The sequence below is a fragment of the Schistocerca cancellata genome, chromosome 10, assembly GCF_023864275.1.
Source record: "Schistocerca cancellata isolate TAMUIC-IGC-003103 chromosome 10, iqSchCanc2.1, whole genome shotgun sequence".
Taxonomy (NCBI): domain Eukaryota; kingdom Metazoa; phylum Arthropoda; class Insecta; order Orthoptera; family Acrididae; genus Schistocerca; species Schistocerca cancellata.
Genome location: NC_064635.1, coordinates 54,702,581 through 54,713,232, shown reverse-complemented (window position 1 = coordinate 54,713,232; position 10,652 = coordinate 54,702,581). Strand labels below are relative to the sequence as shown.

General features: G+C 42.9%; 1 non-coding gene across 1 annotated transcript; it reads right to left on the bottom strand.

Moving 5' to 3' along the window:
* Positions 1 to 9,108: 9,108 nt before the first annotated feature.
* Positions 9,109 to 9,183, bottom strand: Trnas-uga (transfer RNA serine (anticodon UGA)). Its single transcript has one exon. It is a non-coding gene; the product is annotated as a tRNA-Ser (tRNA).
* Positions 9,184 to 10,652: the final 1,469 nt, after the last annotated feature.

Here is a 10,652-nt window from a genome sequence, read left to right as displayed (position 1 = left end):
TGTCAATTCTACCTGTTCCTTAGTATCTAGATTATACCACAATTCAAATCTACTATAGCACCAAGATAGTCTTATAAATCAAATCCATATGATTACTTAGCACTTAGATGGTTTCACTATTCAAATCACCTACCTTCCCACCACCTAGATTGTCCTATTACTCAAGTGTATATATTACCATTTCATTTTGGTTGACCAACAACACAAATCCACCAGCTACATTGTCACTCATCTCAAGTCCACCTGCTTTCCTGTCACCTAAATTGACAGCTCCAATCCTCTGACTGTGCTAGCACTTAGATTAGATTAGATTTACTTTCATTCAACTTGATCTGTAGTGAGTAGTTCCTTCAGGATGTGGAACATGTCAGAAAAACAACAATACATGACAAATATTTACAATTAAAACAAATAAGATAATGTACCATTCCACAGGTCCCAAGTGGAATGATCCTCATTTTTTAATGAACACTATATGAAAGTGTCATTTTACAAATACTAATGCACTGAATTTAAAATTAAAAAGTTTTTTTATTTATTTATAACGTAATAAACATGTAATACAACTACTATAATACTTATTTTATTTACAATGAACACATTACTGCACTGAAGTTGTGCAGAAGTTATATTGTATATATATCAGTTGGTTTTACTGAGAAATTCATCAATGGAGTAGAAGGAGTTGGCCACCAATAAATCCTTTAGGCTTCTCTTAAACTGAATTTCATTGGTTGTTAATCTTTTTATGGCTGCTGTCAAGTTACTGAAAATGTGTGTTCCTGAATAATGCACACCTTTTTGTACAAGACTAAGTGACTTTAAATTCTTGTGAAGATTATTCTTATTTCTAGTATTGATTCCATGACTTGAGCTGTTGTTTTGGAAAAGTGATATATTTTTAATGACAAATTTTATTAAGGAATAAATATATTGGGAAGAAGTAGTTAGTATCGCTAGTTTCCTAAACAGGCTTCTGCAGGATGTTCTTGAGTTCACAACACATGTAACCCTTACTGCACGTTTTTGTGCCCGGAAAACTCTAGCTTGGCTTGATGAATTACCCAAAAAAATCCCATATGACATTATGGAATGAAAGTAAGCATAGTACACCAGCTTTTTCATTTTTATATCCCCTATGTCTGACAAAATTCGCATTGCCAACAGAGATTTGTTAAGACGCTTCAGCAGTTCTGTGGTGTGCTCCTCCCAGTTGAATTTATTATCAAGCTGTAATCCCAAGAATTTAACTGTTGTGCACATAGTTCTGCATAGTTAGTGCGAACACAACTTTCCCACTAGAGCGCGCCCTGCTAAGCACAACAGCGCAGGTGCAGCGCTCATCTGCCTCTGCACTACGAGATGGTGCTGCCATAAAGACGGACCAAATCCTGCTTCCACCGATCCGCGTATTAATATGTAACGCAGCCAATGAGATTGCTGCTAACATAGAACCTTTTCTCCTCGCAGATCACACTCGCTCAGTGATACATGGATGTCCGAGGTATTATAACGAGTGTACAGACCTCCAATTGACCAGTCTGCATTTGTCTGCATCAGTCTGTATGAGTTCTACATTGGTCTGTACCAGTCTATAGTCAAGTTTCAGTCTGCGTCTAATAAGATTACCATATTCCTGTACATAGCCATGAATATAAATGTATAGACACTTTTTGTCAAGTATCAGAGATATATGTGAGAATAAGATTAACTTACCAATACCAAAGGAAATTCAGACTGTCAGTTGTAAATAGCATCCAGAACCAAGTTAAGTAATTTTTATGCTTGTTATTATTTTAATAAATGTGTGTGAAAATTAATCAAGTTCTGTTTAAAGTTGGTCACTGTCAATCTGCTACTCTAAGTGTGAAAAAGGCATTTCTATCGTCTGACCTAACGGCAGAAGATAAATATGCCACGATAAGACCACGAGACATATTGCTGGCACTCGCCTACTTTGTTAGAGTGACAAGTCAAATAATCTGATGGTGTGTGTACTGAAGGTCTTACAGTACACACACCACATTAACACTGCCCACTTCTTCTGTCTGCTTGTCATCATATGTTAGGCATATACTTGTGGGACACCCTTTACAAGTTCTGAACTGCATGTAGTGAGTTTCTTCAAAGTTTAGTGACAACGAATTGGCTATGAACCAGTGATTAATGTCCAAAAATATTTTATTAGCTGATCTTTCTAAGACTACACTTGATTTGCTATTTATTGCAATGTTTGTATCATCGGCAAACAAAACGAACTTGGCATCTGGTAATGTAACTGATGAAAGTCATTGATATACACAAGAAAAAGTAAGGGCCCCAAAATGGAACCTTGTGGGACCCCACATGTAATTAGTTCCCAGTTGGATGATGCCTGATAGCTTGATACATGTCTCTTTCCTAATAACACCCTTTGTTTCCTGCCAGAGATATAAGATTTGAACCATTTGGCAGTATTTCCTGTTACAATATAATATTCTAATTTACTTAAAAGGATATTGTGATTTACACAGTCAAATGCCTTTGACAGATCACAAAATATACCAGTTGCCTGCAGTTTTTTGTCTAATGAATTAAGCACATTTTCACTGTAAGTGTAGATAGCTTTCTCAATATCAGAACCTTTTAGAAACCCAAACTGTGACTTTGACAGTATGTTATTTGAGATAAGTTGGTTATAAAGCCGATTGTACATTACTTTTTCTAAAATTTTTGAGAATGCTGGCAACAGTGAAATTCGACGGAAATTTGATGCTACTTCTTTATCTCCCTTCTTAAACAGTGGCTTAACTTCAGCATATTTCAACCATTCAGGAAATATTCCACTGATAAACGACTGGTTACACAGATAGCTTAGTATGTTACTTAGCTCAGAATCACATTCTTTAATTAACTTTGTAAATTTTTCATCATACCCACTAGATGTTTTTGATTTTAAAGATTTTATGGCAGACATTATTTCTGTTGGGGTAGTGAGGGTCAAATTCATATTACGGAAGTTACTTGAAATGTCTGGTCTGAGGTATTCCATAGCAGCATCTACCGAACCTCCTTTAATGGCACCACAGCTCAAATCTTCTGCTCTACTAGCCTCTGGTTTATCTCATAACTCAAGTTCACCAGGCTTTCTTACCAGAGTCAGTCAGAAGTGGTCAGCTTGTTGTTGCTGCTCATCATTCTCTGTTCCTCTGCCACCAGCCTCTGCTCCAGATGCCACTTCCAGGTGTCAGCACTCGGTGGAGACCTACTGCCATCTCCTATCTTGGTCTGCCAAGACCAGGTCTCTTCTTCCTCATCATGCTCCTCACCCTCACTGAATGGCCACTCCATTGGGCAGCCACTGCTCAGGCTGATGTCGCTCATGTGGCTAGTTGTGACGCTTGGCGCTCGCCACCAACAAGGACATATCACCAGATTTCCCATGAGAGCACCTGAAACATCATTTCAGACCGCTAAAAACATGGAAAACATTTCTCAAATAATGCTATCAGTGAGTTTGACCCTTTCTTATACAGTAGTCCCACCACAATGCCCACCATCGATAGTAACCACCATTCGCAGACCACACTACAGTTGTACAAGTTGGGACAGATTCAGACTGCTGCTGACTGATGTCTACGGACATCTGCAGCCACGCTGATTAATGCCCTGCTCACAGATGTTCAAGGGGCTACGCAGGGGGGTTCCCTCATAAACACAATTATCAAAGTGGTGGCTCAATGTTGATTTAATTTATTCAAGAGCTTATATCCAAAAACAATTGTCACTACATGGACCCCTCTAGTGTGTTATGAAGAATTCATCATATTTTGTCAGTACATCAATAATCTCTGACGGACAACGTAACTGGACCTCATGCAGCCCTTTTATCCAAAAGCAGCCCTGATTTTGAAACTTCCTGAAAGATTAAAATTGTGTGCTGCACGAGAACTCAAACCCCGAACTTTTCCTTTTTTGATCGAATAGATCAGAAGTGAGCATTGCATAGGGAACAATGGGAAATGGACATTTGAAATCGGTTACATTATAGAGGACCGTTGCTCACAACGGCACACAAGTTACAAGTCTTCAGGGGGGAAAATACACTCTAAAAAAAAAAAAAAAAAAAAAAAAAAAAAAAAAAATCCATGAAGAAATTATCTGAATCAGACGAAAGTCGATGGAAATGACGTGTATGTGCAGACAAACAAATGATTACAATTCTACGACAATTGGATGATTTATTCAAGAGAAACAGCTTCACAAATTCAGCAAGTCAGTTACGCATTGAACCACCTCTGGCCCTTACACAAGCAGCTATTCGCCTTGGCATTGATTGGTAGAGTTGTTGGAGGTCCTGCTGAAGGATATCATGCAACGTTTTGTCCAACTGACGCGTTAGATCGTCAATACACCGACTTGACTGAAGGGCGCTGCCCATAATGCGCCAAATGTTCTCGATTTGGGAGGAATCTGACGACCTTTCTGGCCAAGGTAATGTTCGGAAAGTACAAAGACAAGCAGGAGAAACTCTCGTCGAGTGAGGAAGGGCATTATCTTCATTAAATGTAAGCACACGATGGCTTTTCATGAAGGATAACGGCGCAGGGCATGGAATATCGTCAACGTATTGCTGTGCTGAAAGGGTGGCACAGATGACAACGAAAGAAGTCCTGCTACTAAATGAAACATCACTCTTGGTTGTCAGACTGTATGGTGGGCGACAATCAAGCTGGAATCCCTCCACTGACCAGGGCACCTCCAGACACGTCTTTGCTGGTCATTGGGGCTCAGTTCGAAGATGGGCTCATTACTTTGCCAATTCTATTCTACTCAATGAGATTCCAGGCCGAAGACGCGTATGGAGTCAACCCGGACAGCGGTGAGTTACCAAACTGACTCACTCCCCGCACATCCAGACTACCAAGAGTGATGGTCTGGGGTGTCATTTCATTTCATTTCATAGGAGGACCCCTTAGAATGTCATCTACAGTACTGTTACAGCGAACTGGTGTGTCAACCATATTCTACACCTTGCTTTGTTGCCCTTTATGGCAAGCCGTTCTGGGTTTCCATTTCTGCAAAATAATGCCCACCCGTACACACTGACACTTCCTACTGCTTGTCTTCTGCTTGCCTAATCTTGCCTTGGCTGGCGAAGTCTCCAGATCTCTCCCCATCTGAGAATGTTTGACGCATTATGGACAGTGTCCTTCAACCAAGCCAAGCCAAGTCTCCACTCGGCCCCTGGCGCCACTACATGCCATATTCCTGGACTAGCAGGACGGTATATAGGATACTGCAACAGCATCCTACATCCAGTCCTACACCTACCCTCGCTCATACTTGTGACTACCGACCACACATACTAGGAACCCTGTGGAACTTATGATACTGTCTCAACAATCTTGGATGTGATCTGGAGTGCCCTGGACTTGTGTACTTGCTGTGGATTGTCATGAACCAGTATCATTATGAATAAATCATTTTAGTTGAGAGAGGACAAGTTACTCTCTCATCTATTTTTCATAAAGATTTTTTTACAACATTATGCCACTTGAAGGAGACTGTAGGAAGTTAATGGCCTGAGCAGGCATTGATGGAGCCTGGTTGGTCGCTAAAAGCATAAGGTATTTCTATGGTTCTTAATTCACAGAAATGACATGTTGGAAGTTGAAAGCAAGTGGCAGTGAGCCCATCCCTCAGTAAATTTTTGCCGCACAGGCCCACATCCTCATAGGGCAGACAGAGTACCCCCTGCTCGAGACAGGTCTCCAGCAGGACAATGCCACTATACCTGCATTGGCGCCAGCCAAAGGCTGGGCTGGGGGCGACAGACTGAAGGGACGTGTCTACACAGTGGAGTCATAAACCGGGCATTGTGTGCAGCGCCACACCTAATAAAATTTCACAAGTTTTCATGTTCGCCGATACTGCAAATAGGCCTGTGAGCCACTTCCATTGGCCGCCTCGGTCGTATAAGAAACTCTGGCATCTGAGAAATGTTTAGAGATAGAATCTTTATTGCACTTCATAGCTAGGGCAAACATGCTCCAAAGCACACGCGATTTAGATAAAGATCTTTAAGATTGTATCTGTTCGCTTGTTGCCGTGGGAAGCAACGTGACTTCAGAGAAAAACATCTTCTCCCACCGCCAAAACTTAAAAAAAAAACAGTAATTGGCGGTTCCCTTTTTTTCAAGAGATGCAAGTTTCTTAATTCTTGTGCTGGTTTGACATGAGTTTGTGCTGTCGTGTAGGAGGGGAGATTTAGCGCTTCTAAAGCCCTGTGATTGGCTCAAGACGAGGTGAAGGTGGTGTCCTCGTGCACTTTGTGGGAAAACGGATATTTTTTTCTGACGAGGTGCGAAGCACTCGGATGCTGGACTTTGGTCTGGTAGAAGGACTTCTGATCGAAGCTCCGGCATGTATGGGTGGTGCTTGGGACCTGTCCTAAGACTGACTTCACTTGCGAGTAATTAGAGTTGGGCCAGCCGCGGTGGTCTAGCGGTTCTAGGCACTCAGTCCGGAACCACGGGACTGCTACGGTCGCAGGTTCGAATCCTGTCTCGGGCATGGATGTGTGTGATGTCCTTAGGTTAGTTAGGTTTAAGTAGTTCTAAGTTCTAGGGGACTGATGACCACAGATGTTAAGTCCCATAGTGCTCAGAACCATTTGAACCATTTGAATTAGACTTGGGAGCCTGTGGTCAAGTTCTAACTGTACCGACAGTGTGACTTCAAACGTCTCAGACTACTCGTTTGCCGAGGGCACACTTATTCGTTTTAGGTTTACCAGTCTTGGTATCCTTGTGCACTCTGTTGTGTAAGTGAGCCAAATTGGTCCTTTGCGACCAACAAACGGGTGTGTCACACACTGAAATCTACCGCGATTTCAGGGCTCTGGTAGAGTAAATTGCAATCCTTTTGCCTGATCGCTAGACCGTGAGATTTTTTTTTTTTTTTTTTTTAATCGCCGCGATCGATCCACAGGTGCCGCCTTACGCCTCACCTCCGCCGCACGCATCTCGCCAGCTGCGAGTTACATCGCTGCACGAAGCAAACAGGGTAACGTACTGCTGCTCCGGCGTTATCAGGGGGTACAAATCCCAATAGCCACTTGCTCTCAGCTGCACGAATATAAACGTCTGTAGATTTGAACAGTCAAAGTCTGCTCGGCGTCAGATTAATTCAGATTGCGTTATCCACACTTTTATGGCCAGTGTACTTAACTGACTTCCGTCACCCAGGATCCTTGTCCATTGTGGTCTTAAAACACCTGTTACTTGTTTACGATATTCTATCATAAAGTTTAACATTGATCATATATGTCTTCGTTTTTGGAAAATAAACTTTGTCAGCAAATAGATTTTGCATACATTCTCAATCAATCATTTTTATATAGCACCAAACAGGTTAACTTTCAAAGTATTTTTGACGTTATTGTGTTATGCTGATACAACAGTCTCTCCCCCCCCCCCCCCCCCCCCCCGCTTATGTGTCAGCTGTAGCTGTTGTTCGCTGCTGAGACCTGTGTGCACTTTATGAATAACTGTGTCAAAAAATAATTTATTAAGTGTCCAAAGAGTTTTTATATTTACATGTTGTGCTGTAATAGGATAAGTAATAATAACTTAGTGTTTCCATAGTTAATTAAACAAAATATTTTGTTTTACACGTTATGGGGAAGAAGGCATGTCTTTGGGTCTCAAAGACAGGGACACTCGAATAGGGAAGTTGCTAGAAAAATGACAATTAACAACAAAACTGTGGGAAATGTGTTGAAGAAATTAAGCTGAAACTAGAAAGTCAAGTTTGAGGTACAAATGTGGTCGGAAATGAATCTGAAGTTCCAGATTGTGCAGGCAATGAAAATATAACACAGCAAGACAGAAAACTGAGTTAAAGGCAGATCGCATAAAACAACATCCGAAATTCTGCTAAACGCATTCTGTGAAAGTTATTTCGAGCAGTTAGTTCATGAGACCACGCAAATACTAAATGGTTATGAAAACACACTTGACCTCTTAGCGACAAATAATACTGATTTAATAACGAGCATGAAAACCGGTACAGGTATTAGTGAACACAGGGTTGTCGTAACGAGATTGAATATTGTAACCCCGAAATCCTCGGAAAATAAATGAAAAATACACCTATTCAAAAAAGCAGATAAAAATTCACTTGACGCCTTCCTGAGAGAAAATCTCCGCTCCTTCCAAATTAGTAATATAAATGTAGACCAGATGTGGCTTCAATTCAAAGAAATAGTATCGGCGCCGGCCGGTGTGGCCGAGCGGTTCTAGGCGCTTCAGTCTGGAACCGCGCTACCGCTAGGTCGCAGGTCCGAATCCTGCCTCGGGCATGGCTGTATGTGATGTCCTTAGGTTAGTTAGGTTTAAGTAATTCTAAGTTCTACGGGACTGATGACCTCAGATGTTAAATCCCATAGTGCCCAGAACCATTTGAACCATTTTTGAAATAGTATTGGCAGCAATTGAGAGGTTTATACCAAATACATTAACAAACGACGGCGCTGATCCTTCTTGGTAGACACAACGGGTCACAACACTGTTGCAGAAACAACGAAACAAAAGTGCCAAATTTAAACAGACGCGAAATCCCCAAGATTGGCGATCTTTTACAGAAGCTCGAAATTTAGCGCGGACTTCAATGTGAGATGCTTATAACACTTTCCATAACGAAACTATGTCTCGAAACCTGGCAGAAAATCCAAAGAGATTCTGGTCGTATGTAAAGTATGTTAGCGGCAAGAAACAATCAATGCCTTCTCTGCGCGATAGCAATGGAAATACTATCGAAGACTCTGCTGCCAAGGCAGAGTTGCTAAACACAGCCTTCCGAAATACCTTCACAAAAGAAGACGAAGTAAATATTCCAGAATTCGAATCAAGAACAGCTGCCAACATGAGTAACGTAGAAGTAAATATCCTCTGAGTAGTGAAGCAACTTAGAAGCAAGTCTTCCGGTCCAGACTGTATACCAATTAGGTTCCTTTCAGGGTATGCTAATGCATTAGCTCCATACTTAACAATCATATGAGGATGAGATTTTCACTCTGCAGCGGAGTGTGCGCTGATATGAAACTTCCCGGCAGATTAAAACTGTGTGCCCGACCGAGACTCGAACTCGGGACCTTTGCCTTTCACGGGCAAGTGCTCTACCAACTGAGCTACCGAAGCACGACTCACGGCCGGTACCCACAGCTTTACTTCTGCCAATATCTCGTCTCCTACCTCGTAGAGCACTTGCCCGCGAAAGGCAAAGGTCCCGAGTTCGAGTCTCGGTCGGGCACACAGTTTTAATCTGCCAGGAAGTTTCATATCAGCGCACACTCCGCTGCAGAGTGAAAATCTCATTCTGGAAACATCCCCCAGGCTGTGGCTAAGCCATGTCTCCGCTACATCCTTTCTTTCAGGAGTGCTAGTTCTGCAAGGTTCGCGGGAGAGCTTCTGTAAAGTTTGGAAGGTAGGAGACGAGATACTGGCAGAAGTAAAGCTGTGGGTACCGGCCGTGAGTCGTGCTTCGGTAGCTCAGTTGGTAGAGCACTTGCCCGCGAAAGGCAAAGGTCCCGAGTTCGAGTCTCGGTCGGGCACACAGTTTTAATCTGCCAGGAAGTTTCAATCATATGAGGGTTGGAAGTTAAATAGTGGCAACTATTTATTCACAAGCGATACAAAAGGGTTACATGTTTGCACCTGTTACTGTCCTTCAAAGTAGTCACCAGCATTGTGTAGAACCCGTTGCCAGCGATGTGGAAGGCGTAGTATACCGTTAGCAGAGCCTGTTCTGTTGATGGTGCGAATGGAGCAGTCTACTGCCTGTCGAATATCTGAGACAGTTCTGAAGCGAGCGCCACGTCCTTCATCTTCGGAATCAAATCAAAGTCACTAGGACTTAAGTCCGGGGAGTGTGGTGGTTGGTACAGTACTTCCCAGTCCCATCGACCGAACGGAGCAGCCACAGCATTGTCGTGCAAAATGATGGGTACGTTGCGCAAAAAGTGTCGCTGCTTCTTTCGCAAAGCTGGTCGCTGGTGATGCTCCAAAAACGAACAGTAATACGACTTAAGTCCTTGTGACTTTGATTTGATTCCGAAGATGAAGGAACCACTTCGTGGCATTCGCTTCAGAACTGTTCCAGAGATTCGACGGGCAGCAGATCGCTCCATTCACACCATCAACAGAACAGGCTCTGCTGACGGTATACTACGCCTTCCACATCGCAGGCAACGGGTTCTACACAACGCTGGTGACTACTCTGAAGAACAGTAACAGGTGCAAACATGTAACCCCTTTGTATCGGTTGTGAATAAATAGTTGCAACTACACTCCTGGAAATGGAAAAAAGAACACATTGACACCGGTGTGTCAGACCCACCATACTTGCTCCGGACACTGCGAGAGGGCTGTACAAGCAATGATCACACGCACGGCACAGCGGACGCACCAGGAACCGCGGTGTTGGCCGTCGAATGGCGCTAGCTGCGCAGCATTTGTGCACCGCCGCCGTCAGTATCAGCCAGTTTGCCGTGGCATACGGAGCTCCATCGCAGCCTTTAACACTGGTAGCATGCCGCGACAGCGTGGACGTGAACCGTATGTGCAGTTGACGGACTTTGAGCGAGGGCGTACAGTGGGCATGCGGGAGGC